Source organism: Ixodes scapularis, unplaced genomic scaffold (assembly GCF_016920785.2).
Source record: "Ixodes scapularis isolate PalLabHiFi unplaced genomic scaffold, ASM1692078v2 PGA_scaffold7__128_contigs__length_106722199, whole genome shotgun sequence".
Classification (NCBI taxonomy): Eukaryota; Metazoa; Arthropoda; class Arachnida; order Ixodida; family Ixodidae; genus Ixodes; species Ixodes scapularis.
The window spans coordinates 33670536-33683454 of NW_024609882.1; positions in this window are offsets into that span (position 1 = coordinate 33670536).

Sequence of the window (12919 nt, forward strand, 5' to 3'; positions counted from 1 at the left end):
ATGCTTATGCAAATAATATCCGCAGTAAAACCAAGAAAAAATAAACTTGAAAATAATACAAAGACAAAAATTTGCGACAGCACTGAAAGAAGGACGTAAATAAGTGGCAAAAAAAGAACACTTTATAGACAAATAAAATTTCCAAGCTCGGCTGAAAGCTGAAGCTAAATTTATTGTCTTTCAATGTTTTGCCATGCTTAAGCTATTGTTTCGTGCTCGCACCGCAGACGGCGCTACACGTCGCGTTGAGGTGGACTCCAAAGAGGATTGTCTTTCATCCAGGCAACAGAACAACAAACAACGCGACGCTATTTTTGTTGTGCGTGTGTGTGCGTGCATGCTTGTCTATGTGTGCGAGTCATGAGTGTTGTCACCGGGCGCTAGGCCGCTTGTGCGAGCGCTGAGTGCGTTTAGAGAAGTTCCCCACTTCCGGCAGCCGAAGCGATCGGACGCGGAATGTCTAGCTCCGACGGAGCGGTTTCGGCGGCCCAGCCGGGCCGCGGTATCAGGGACGTTGATGATATGGAATACGCTGTCATCGTGCCTTCGCTGCCCACCGGATCACTCGTGGTAAATACGGTTTTTTTACATGCTGATATTAAGGGACGTCCGTATCGCGCCGAAGATTTTCGCGACGCGCTGGCTCGCGTAGGACTACTCCCCGAGGTTGTCGCCCTCGGGGCGTATCAAATGAATCACGTCTGGGCCGTCACCTTCAAGACTACCGAGGGGTCCAAGAAACTACTGGCGGAGTCGGAGCTCGTCGTCAAGGGGCGGCGGTGCATCGTCGTTGACCCGGGCAACCGGGACGTACGCCTCAAGCTCCACTGGTTGCTTTTTAACGTCGGCGACGACGACGTGAGGGCAGCCTTGGCGCCTTATGGCAAGGTCCTCGACGTCTCCAGGGAGCGGTGGCACATCGACGGCTGCCACAGCGTCAGCACCATGACGCGGACGGCGGTGCTGCGCCTGAAGGGGGGCGTGACTCCCGACGACATCCCGCATCAGCTGCGCGTCGCCGGTGAGCTCGCCCTCGTTGTCGTGCCGGGCAGGGCGCCACTCTGCCTGCGGTGTCAGCGGACGGGGCACATCCGCAAGGAGTGCCGCGTCCCCAAGTGCAACGTCTGCCGACGGTTCGGCCACGACGGCACGCAGTGCGTAAGGACCTACGCGGCGGCCGTGGGCCCTGTGGGAGGCGAGGAGAAATTCGAGCTTCTCATGGACGAGGCCGACGCCGAGGAGGCCGTCGCGGGTCCGGTCAGCGGGGCGGCACCATCGCAGAGAGCGGCGTCGGCGACGCCCGAGAGCGGCACGGCCACGTCCGCGGTCAACGTGGCACCTGGTGCTGGGTCGAGGAGCCAGGCCGAGTCTCCGGACGTTCAGTCCGTTGAGGCGTCGAGGCCTGGAGTCCAGCCGGCGCATGCGACGACGCCTCCTCTGAACAACCAGGCGACGTGCCCATGGAGACGGCCGTGACACCGGAGCCCGCCGCAAAGCGGACTCGGGACGACAGCGGCGCTGACCCAGAGGCAGCGATCAAGGAGGAGCCGCCTGCCAAGTCGGCACCTACGAGGTTGAGACGGCCCGGCGCCGTCCCGAACGTTGCTGCAAGTGTAGTCAGGGGTGCCAAGCCACCCCCATGACGGCGTAGAAAAGGCGACGGTTTCGGTGGTGGCGCGTAAGTCGTGGAAGGTGTGTGACGAGTCAGAGGAGAGGGCCGCCCGACTCGAGGTAAGCGCCATACAGTCCGTCCCTTTTATTTTTAATGGCTGTTAGACTAGAGTCTGCCCTACGAGTCGCCACGCTTAACGTGCGTGGCCTTTCAGCGAGACGCCGGCAATACCAGTTAAGCCGTCTGTTTGCCGAGCATGAGCTTGACATAATCGCCGTGCAGGAGACGAAAGTCGAAAGCCATGAACAGACGGACCGTATGGTGCGACCCTTTCAGTCTCTTTTCAATATATGCGTTTCGCACGCGATTGGTTTTTCCGGAGGTTGTTGTTTATTTATTCGCCGGTCAATAGGTGTTGTTGAAACGGCCGTACATTCGTGTTCCTCTGCCGTCTTGTGTATTGCGATTTTTCTTTTTCTAACGTTGAGTGGCGGGTTATTTGTATTTATGCGCCAAACCGAGAAAGTGAGCGTAAAGATTTTTTCGAAAGTATCGAATCCTATCTCAACTGTAATAGGGTCGTTATTATTCTTGGCGATTTTAATTGTGTTTGCTCTCCAGAGGATAGAGCGAATCAAGTACGTTTTCGAGATTCCAGTGCCTTTTCTTTGAGTGACATTATTGCAAGAAATACATTAGAGGACGTCACTGTTTGTGCATCTAAGGGAGGGGTTCAGTACACCCATTTTCAAGGTAATAGCCACGCGAGGCTTGACAGAGCGTATATTTCACTTGAACTTGTTCCCCTTTGCGACCACTACGAGGTGAAACACGTGTCTTTTAGCGACCATGCTTTGGTATTTTTTACTCTTGGGAACAAGGAAAAATCACCGCGTTGGGAGTGGGCGCTATGGAAGATGAACGGATGTCTAGTTAATGATGAAGCTTTTATTTCTCGAGTTAAAGAATTGTTTCAAAATTTAATTGCGAATGACCAAGCAAAGTGGGGGGAAAGGTGGGAATTGTTCAAAGAGGACGTCAAAATGATCGCTATCGAGAGATGTAGCATCATAACTCATCAAAACAAAATTAAAGAGTGTGATCTTCGGCGCAAGTTAGACATGTTCATAGCCGAAGAAGGCAAGAAACCCGGCGAGTTCGCGAAAGGAATAAGAGATGTTAAAAGTCAATTGGAAATGATCGATGCTGAAAAGTACAGAGGGGCTATTGTGCGGGCGCGTAGTGAAAAGTATTTGATGGGAGAAAACCCGACGAAGCGCTCGCTTAGCAACGAAAAAAGATATGCAAAACGCAACGAAATCAAAGAGATAAGTTACGGCGCCACTCTAAACCGTTATAAGAATGTGATTGAAAAAGCGTTTGTAGAACATTATCGCAATCTGCTAGGGAACAGTCCCCCTTTAGATACTGGTTATAAAACGTGTTTTTTGTCATCGATGCCGCAACTGGATCAGCAGGCTTGCGAAAGCTTGGAAGTGCCAATCAGTATTGGAGAAATTGAAAAAGCTATTGACGAATTAAGTCCCGGCAAGACGCCCGGGCCTGATGGCCTTGGCGCTGTTTTCTATAAAACTTTTAAAACTGAGGCAGCAGCTGCACTGCATAAGGTTTTGGCCGAGGCCTACGAGTTTCACTTGTTGCCGCCCTCGTTTTTAAGGGCGCACACTGCTAATTCCCAAGTCTGAAGATCCAGTAAAGCTTCTGTCTGTATCAGCGTATAGACCAATTAGTTTAACCAATGTGGATTACAAAGTTTTTATGAAAGTTCTGGCTAGACGGTTGCAATCCGTGATTCAGCGTCTCGTGGGACCACACCAGACGTGCGGTATTAAAGGGCGCACCATCGCTACAAATATTCACGTGGCCAGATCTGTGCTATAGTGCTGTGATGATTTTTCTGGACGAGTGGCGGTGCTGCAGCTCGACCTAGAAAAAGCGTTCGATCGCGTTTCGCGTGAGGTACTTTTTAGTGTTCTAGAGCATGCGAACGTAGGCTCTGTCATTCGCGAGGGCGTAAAGATGGCGTGTAAAAATTGCACGACTAGTTTGATTGTAAATAAGGGAGTCACCGAAGGTGTCAATGTTAGGACTTCTGTAAGGCAAGGTTGCCCGCTTTCGCCACTACTGTTCGCGCTTTACTTAGAGCCCTTTTGTTTAAAGCTTATTCATAATAGTAATATTCGTGGTTATAAATTGCAGTCAAGTGAAGTAAAGGTTCTCTCCTACGCGGATGATGTCGCTGTTATTTGTGTCGATCGAGACAGCGTACGTGAAGTGATAAATGTGGTTTCTTCCTTTTGTGCGCAAACTGGTAGCGTGGTGAACTTTGATAAATGCGTTGGTTTTTGGCACGGTGACTGGTCAAGTAAGCCAGAAGTGTTCATGAATGTTAGGTGGAAGACTTTAGCCACGAAGTATCTCGGAGTACCTTTAGAACATTACCAGGACACCACAAGTTATTGGAATGAAGAAACCGAAAATGTTAGATTAAAGGCGGAAGGGTGGAGGGGTAGGGATTTATCTATGTTTGCGCGTTCGACCGTGTGTAATTTGTTTTTAATATCAAAAGTCTGGTATATATTGCAAGTGTTGTGTATGTCACGTATGAATGTGCAAAAGCTGCATAGGGTGTTTGCCGTTTTTATTTGGTCTTCGACATGGGAGCGTTCTGCTCGAACGAATTTATTTAGGTCGGTGCGAAGTGGTGGTTTGGGGTTGTCCCATTTGTTCATACGTCAGATTGTTTCACGCTTCACGTTTTTACGCGATCAGAGGGATGCCTTTTTGCGCACAGTTGTTCAACTTCGTCTGCAAAACGCTTTGTCAGAGTTTATTGTATCGTCATCCACTGGGACAGGTGCTGCAGTGCAAGGATATTTGAGAGAAGTGTTACTTTCTTTTCGAATCTTGAAGGTCCGTTTTTCTTTAGATTATCTTAGTACCGTGTCACGGAAAAAAATGTATCGAGATTTGGTTGATGTTCTGCTGCCTGTGCCGCTTTATCGTTCCCTATACTGCGAAGGCCCTGGCCTAGATGTTCTAAAAAGAGTGAAGAAGATGCCGGTAAAGCCTAATACTAAATCCTTTTTTTTTAAACTTCATTGTGGCGTTTTACCCGTAAAGCCATGGTTAGAAGAAAAGGGCATTTTCGTGCCATGGTCTACGTGTTGTCTTTTATGCAAGCAGCCAGAAACTGTAGAACACGTGTTTATTTCCTGCTGGGACGCTGTATTTCTGTGGGATATACTCCAGCGCACACTCAAAGGATTTCCCGATCACCGCCAGGGGTATACGGTTTTTATCAATAGAGAATGTAAGTGGCGTACCTTATGATATGATCCTACTACTGGGCCTTCACAGTTTATGGAAAACAAGAGTAGGCGTAAATCACGCTGATAAAACAGTCCGCTCGGCGCGTGAATATTTTATTGAAAGTGTTGCCGGCATCCGTGAAGTGTTCCGGGCACAGCCCGAACAGCCGGATTGGTTGCCCATTCTTGATGGTTTGGTGTGTCTAAAAGAATTTTAATGACACCACGGCAGCCAAGTTACGGCTGACGTGTTTCTAAACCCTCCTTTGTATATATCCTATTGTACAAATGTAAACACAGGCAATAAAGAAAAAAAAAAGCGTTTAGAGAAGTTTTGTCGGCGCCGCAAAGTCTTGCAAAAGTAATTCTAATTGTGCCTGAAATTTTGCAATTTCTGATGCTAGAGAGTAATTAAATTACAATTACAATTTCGTTTAGCCAAAAGTAATTAATTACAATTACAAATTACCAAAAAGCGAAATAAATTACAGTAATTTAATTACTGTAGTTGAATTATTACCCAAGTATGCAGTATCTGCACCTCAGCCGCCCTTTCTGTGCGTCAGCTTTTTGCGAGCACTTCAGAAATGGTTATGGCATTTTTTTTCTCCCTTTTTTTAGGACATTTCTCATGTCAAACTTAAGTTTTTACTAATAAAAAAAAATGGTATCTGACGTAGGCTAGATATTCCGGGTTTTAGGAGGGAGTGCATGAAACTCGTGAGTGGTGATCAGTTTTCTGCCCTTTGCTGCCCGTGGCCTCAGCGGACGTCTACCTGGAGGACACTGGATTATATTACTGCCGGCAAGTGCTCTGGGCGTTTTTGAACGGTATCGTTAAAGGTACGTTCGACAAACGTGCGTTTGCAATGCCTTGCTTTAACCGACGTTCTAATTAATTGTTTTTTAAAAGTGCCGTGAAGCCTTTTCCTTATTTATTACTTATGTATGTTTGCAAAAGGTTTTATTTTCTTATTCACCAACGACTCAGCCGATGCAAGACCAGTTCACAGTCAAGGAAAGAAGAATATAGATCGAAACCTTGTTTATTATTCAGTTGTCACGTGTAACTACCCTGTCTTACTAAATACGTTTATTACTGTCTATCGACATTTGCCGATATAGTTCCATGTACATAAATCAATTCTTGTTTCAGGTTTGACCTGTTGTACGGCGACTTCGACAGCTTCGCGTTTCGACAATATCAGCCACCGCTGTAACGACAAAGCTTTGCTCTTTATTTAGGACAAGGAGCACTTCCATTGCTTCGCTGGAGAAGAACAACGCAGTCCATCAAACATTCGTGAGGCACAAAAGGCACTTCCATCCAGTGCCTCAGTTGAAAGGGTGTTCATTTTAGCGGTTGAATTCTTCACGAAGAAATGAGACAAATGTCTGTGAGACTTTCGAGCGTCTCAACAATACTCAAGTTCAATCCTTAGGACTAATGACAAAAAAAAAAAATTGAATGCTGTTGTTTTATTTGAGGAGAGTATAATTGAAAGTAGCACCACGTATGAAATAGATTACGTTTTGGAGTAACGGTCGCTTACTTTTATAGAAGGATAATTGCAATTGTAATTAATTACAATTTAGCCTCGAGTAATGGTAAATGTAATTCTTTGCTTTTTTTAGTACCATGTACAAGTCTGCCTGGAACTGTTTCACTATACTCCGTGTCACTAGTTGCGTGCAGTACAGGCGAAGGCAACGCCAGGCGAGGGGAGAAAGGGAAAGCACTAGAAAGGCTGGGGACGAGGAGAAAAACCTCCTCAGCTCTCTAACGTTCGTGGTGCTCTCTCTTTTTCCCTTTGCTCCCCAGTGCCCTCTTCTCCCATCCCGCCTTCCTAATGCTCGCCCTTTCTCTCTTCGCCAGGCATTGCCTTCGCCTGTACTGCACACAACTAGTGACAGTTAGATAGACAGATTTTGGAGCTATTTGCGAGGTGAAATGTACGTACGTACAGTGCGCAAAAAGAGACCAAAAATAGACAGCTGTCTTTATTTTGAAGTCCTTGTAATGGATGAAATGCCGTATTTAAGGAGTGATCGCTTTAATTTGTTTAGAAGACATTAAACAGTCCCTTCGGGGAGTGAATAGCCTATATCTTTATCGATTTAGTGGGGACAGGGACTTGATGCATAGGTCAAGTGATATATCCACTTCCCCGCCAAATTTAGCGGGGAAACTGAGTATATAGGTCACGCGACGCCAGGTGATGCGATGTCAATTGCACCGCTAAATTTGACGGGAAAACTGAATTTTTGTATGGGTCACGTGTCATCTTGTCACGTCACGTCAATTTTCCCACTTCATTTAGCGGGATATGCACGGAGGGGCGATCGAACTATTTGGTATCACAAAACACAGGTGTTTCACGGCTAGCCGATAGGTGGCGCTTGAGTTTTCCCTCCTCAAAAAAAGATCGCAAGAGGTTGTAAGCCACTCGGACGTAAGCTGTCTAAGTCTGCGAACCAGCTTTACAGTAAACTATGTTTATTGCACCCCTTTAAACTAAATGAAAAAAAAAATACACTGAAAAAACGAGGACTCAATTTTTCTTTTATTTTGGACACTTCACGTCTATTTCTTTTTGCTAAATTTAGGGGGAAAACTCAATTTGTGTATAGGTCACGTGACATAATGTGACATCATTTCCCCGCTAAATTTAGCGGGGAAATTGAATGTGTGTATATTTCACGGGACGTCAAATCACGTGACGAATTTAGCGCGAAAAATAAACGGCCAGAAACATGCCTCAAGGTGGCCTGAATATCCCAAAGAAAGCTAATCGCTTTAAAAGGGGAATAGACTGGCCGAGCGGCCTGCTATAGACGCCATGACTCGGGAAGCGGACGAGGGAGGACGCGCGTGGTGCGTACGGGCTGCGATGTCGGGCAGCGGCCCAGATTTGGCTAGGAGGCGAGCCCTGATCCGAAACGCGGTCGGCGACGTCACCGAACGCGGTGCGGATAACCACTACTATAACCACTACTGTGACGATTGGCATCGGTGGTGGCGGCGCACCTATCCCAAGGATTCCTCGATGGCTGTTTCCCGGTCCCGAAATCTCCCGTGCAATAGGCGAGATAATAAATCATATTGCCAATGACGCAGTGTTGCCGTGTCATGTTCATACGGAGGCAGGGTCGGAAGGAATCGTAATAAGAACTCGATACAGTGTAATATATAAGAGCTGGAGTTCCTATTATATTGCAGCTGCATTTAGATGGACTTTGGCATATTGGCATAATATCGTTGAGTCGAAGGAATATTTCGCTACCTTTAGAGCAGGGGTTTCCAAACGCTTTGGCTAAGGGGTCGGGCTGGGCACCTGTCGCAGTTTCGAGAGGCGGAAGGTGGATAAGACAATATGGATGAGGAAATAATACAAATAAGCATAAGTAGAAGTTTAAATTAAAAAAAAAGCTAAACAAAGATAAAAAATTTAAAGGGAAATATAATGTGGATAAATACACATCCTTTATTTTTTAAATGCAGTATGTCGCTAATTGTGACATTACAAAAACTTGGGGGACGCGTAAGCTTCGCTTTTAAAAGGTGAACGCGATTGCGTTATCAGGTCCCGTGCGCAAAGTCTTGTCATATAAACGCGTGCTCGTTACCAAGCCGTGCAAGCGTGTACACTTGGTCTAGTGCGTAGCATCACGAGTCACGTGACATCAAACGTGGCTTTGACTTCATGACACCATCGACCCGCAAAATTTGGCGGGAAAAGTTTCCGCGAAATTCGGCGGGAAATAGTTTCTGCTGGATTTGGCGGGGAAATTTTCCGCTAACGAAAAAAATTACGTCTAAACTTGGCGGAAAATGTTTCCGCTAAATTTGGGGGGAAACGTTTCCGCTAAATCTGCCGGGAAAAGATTCTTTCGAAATTTGGCGGATAAATCCCATAATGCAATGCTCGCAGCCACGTGTGACGTGACGTGTAACACACGTGGCAAAGCGCGTTGCATTATGGGATATTTTGGTCCCGCCGACGCCAGATTTTCTTCGACACGTGTTCCCAAACGCTATCGAGTTAATATAATTGTGACCCAGAGAATTCACCGGGCATAAATCAAAAGTCATGAACTTTAGAGGTAGGTGTATGTGGGTCTCTGTGGACCCCGTAGGATATACCGCTGCAGATTGAGTGGCTTTTCTACGGGCCCCGTAGGGACTCCGAACAGACCCTGCATGACTTCTCTGCACACCCCATAAGGGACCCTGTGCAGACTCTGTATGGCTTCCCTGCGGACCAAGTACGTACTCCCTTTAGACCTTGTATGGCTTCTTTGCCGACCCCTAATGACGCTACACTTTTAAAGAAGCTTTTACCAGGCATGTTGTTGCGTATAAACAAACGCATGCTTGCTGCACGTTGAAGAATCCGGGTTAGCGGTTGTATTGCACTGGCTAAATTGCTCATCTACATCGAGTGACTGGTCGCAACTTTGAAAATGGCTGACCAACTACACGCTGTATAAATACCCACACAACCTCAGTTATTTTTTTCGCAGGGCGTAACCGATGCTGCGTTTGCGATTGGTACAGAGACCAGAGAAACTGCATTGATTTAATAATGGGGTATGGCCACCGGAGACAGACTTGGGGAGAGCTCGTTGAACGTCGTCACTGCACAAACTTCAGTCCGCGATGGAAATGTTGGTTGTTGCTCCTAATTCGCCAAGCTTCGTAGGTTGCGGTGATGTGCTGCCTGAATCAATGTCTGAGCTCTGCTGCCATGAATCAGCTCTCAGAGTTGATTGTTGCCAGATCAAAGCTAAAAGTTAAAAAAGCACGAAAAAAAATAAATAAAGGCAAGTTTTTGAGTCATTGCGTGGTGAATTTCGCAGCTGCGGAAGTGCGAAGACAAGACAAATGGCTCAGGTGTGATTTTATTTACGATATTGCGATTTCATCGTCGAACATGCGTAAAAAAACATGGTGGAAGCTGCGGTGTTTAACGCAGCAGCTGCGAAATTGAAAGCGAAATCTCCCTATATAAATCATGCTTGAAGCCTTATTGATATGGTGAAATTTTCCTTGCTAATTCTCCTTGTGATGTCGGACAACGCAGGTTCCTGCACGTTTTATTTTGTTTCGTTTTTGTTACACGAATGAGCTTGCATTTGCGAAATCGCAAGTAAATGTTGCATCATGTGAACTTGGGAAAAACACGGCAAAAAAACGCAGAACATTCAAAGAAGACCACTTCCGAAGTCGGATCAATGTGTCAAATCGCCTTCGGGTTCTACTCCATCTCAGAAGTTCCTCACAGCGAAATGGAAGTGGAATGAAATTTCAGCCAATCGGCAGAGCGAGTGCATGACAGAAATGGTATCACTATACGCTCTTCATCTCTTTTTTCTACCCGTTTGCTCTTTTTTCCTCTTTGCTTTTTCAGCCGCTGTTGGTGCCTATTAGCGGCGAGATTAGAGTTCCTGCATAGGCCCCCTACGGGAGCCAGAGTTGCGCGTTTGATTCCACGTGCCGCCTGCCGCCCTCGCCGCTATTCGCCGAGATCCGATCACGTGAGGAGCCGTATCAAGTGTCGTGCAGCCAAGTAGACGTTGCACGCGCCCCGGCGTACGGCTTTTGAGCGCCGCGCGCCTCGAACGCACGGCGCTGCTATTTGCCGAATTCAGTCACGTGAGGAGCTGTATCCACATGCCATGCATGAACGCGCAACTCTGGCTCCCGTAGGGAGCCTTTACAGGAACTCTAGCAAGCTGTTTCGGTGGCGCCCTCGTTCGGTTACCTTTCGTGGCGTCATTATCTTGTGAGCAACAAATTCGATGGTGTTTGTAATGGGCATGGTGGAAGCTCGAAATCATTGCGCTCTCAAAGCAACACTGCCAACACCGTCAAAATTAAAGTTCTTACATTTACCTTATTTCCGTCTATCAGTAATCCTTTGATGACGTCATAGTCGGCATTCGGCCAATTGTGGTGGGCCGACCACAGCGACGCTTTCGGTCGCTCACGTCGCCAATACTGCACCTCCCCTTATATTGTACCGCAGCGAAGGCTAGAAGCACGAGCTAATAGCATTGGTAGCTGGCCTATTGTGGTCCTGCCGATCCCACTAAGCGTTCGGCGCATGCGTGACGCCGCCATAACTTTAGTTCAAAGAAGGCAGACTGCAGTGCACGTGCTGTCTCGTGCTTTACTCGCGCAGAGCTCCAGCGGGGATGTCGCGTGTGCAAAAAGACTAACGCTAACTTGATGCACTGCGGCAGCGGTGGTAGAGTCAAACGCTAGTGAGATTGGTCTATTGACACTGGTGCTAGTGAACGCTGCTAGTCCGTTTGATTGAATATTGCTCCGGGTCTTGGTCTGTGTCATCTCAAAAAGCCGAATAAATATTGCATGATTTATCGTCTACGTATTGTGTCATTGGTTGTAGTCACTCCCGCTAAATATACACGTTAGACGTTTGGCCCTATCGCGTATAAACGAATGACTTCTTGCCTTGATATATATGGTATGGTTCTTTTAATCACTTGGCTCGTGCTGACGACGGTCGTGTCCACCCAAACCTGGGATTTTGTGTGACCGGCGTAGACCAATGTTACGTTGGTGTAGTAAACTAATATTTTCTGTGCACGGTGCGGTGCTTCTTGGTTTCGCGACCATACCTATCGACGCCACTGAATAATTTTCGGACACTTAATCACATGGACATGTCTGGACCGTTTGCCGTAGCTGATAGGGTTCATTTCTCATGAGATGCAGCGTTGCTTTCGAGACTCTGGCTAGGTCCTTGTCCACAGCAATGTACACCTAAGCAGCTTCACGTCCATAGGTTTCTCTTTTCTTTGGTAGAAGCCACGCACATTTTTTCTAAGGATGCTTTTGGGCAAACTCATCGAGGCTTTCCTCCCACTCATCACACGTGCCGCTTCGAAAGATGGTTAACAAAGACGCAACATTCCCATCATCTTGTACTCGGCAGTCCACTTGAATAAGGCCTGTTCACTTACATTGGTTAACCTCGTCGTTTTCGTAACGTCGCTGCTAGTGCTGTCTGACTTACAGATTTCCTAAAGCAGAATATCTGTAAGTCAGATATCCTGCTTTAGGTTTGCCCTTTTTAGGATAACAATAAGGCTGTAGCAACCGAAGTCAGACAATGGGGAGTGCAAGTTCGTCTGCTTCTTTTGGGGGTGTTGTGTTTACGTAAAAACGCCGCGCTCTGATTGACTCCGGTCGGAAGGATAGTGGGTAGACCTCAAGACAGATAGCGTAAAGTCTATCCGCTATCCTTCTATTAGAGCCAATCAGAGCTCGGCGTCTTTCTGACGTCACCACAACCCCTGCAAAAGAAGCAGACGAACTTGCTCTCCGCATAATCAGACAAAAAGGAATTTGAAGCGAAGTCAAGATTGGTCTACTCCAGGCGTCCCAACGTAGACCAGCATTCATTCGGAGGTGGTGCAAATATTGTGAATAAATAGTCTGTGTATATTATATCAGCTGACTTTTAGCTTGCTAAAAGACAGTACGGAACCGTATCAGTGACTCGGGAGCTGCCATCTGTGGGAGTAAGGGGGAGGGGGGGGGGGGGGAAGAGTACTGAAGTACCACATAAAAATTGCATTCCGTTTCATCTCAATCGAAACAGACATATTCCAATTTTGAATACAAGACATAGTAAAACATCTTTGGTAAAACAGCAGTCTGTTATATTTTTGAAAATTTTTTTTGTTAACGGCTTTCCATGATATGTCGGTAACTATAGTGTAGAGGAACTCTTTTTTGTGTGTTAGTACATTAAAAAAAAATAAAACCACCTAAACAAGTTTAAAAAAAAAAGGAAAATGTTTTACAATTAGGCAAGGGTGAAGCAGTTTAACGTTTTTTTACTCTTTTGGGAGGTAGACAGCGAAAACATGTAGCGCACGAGGGAGCATATTATTTTGTTGCGCTCTACGTAGCTTGCGTACATCTCGTAGCTTCCACTATGCT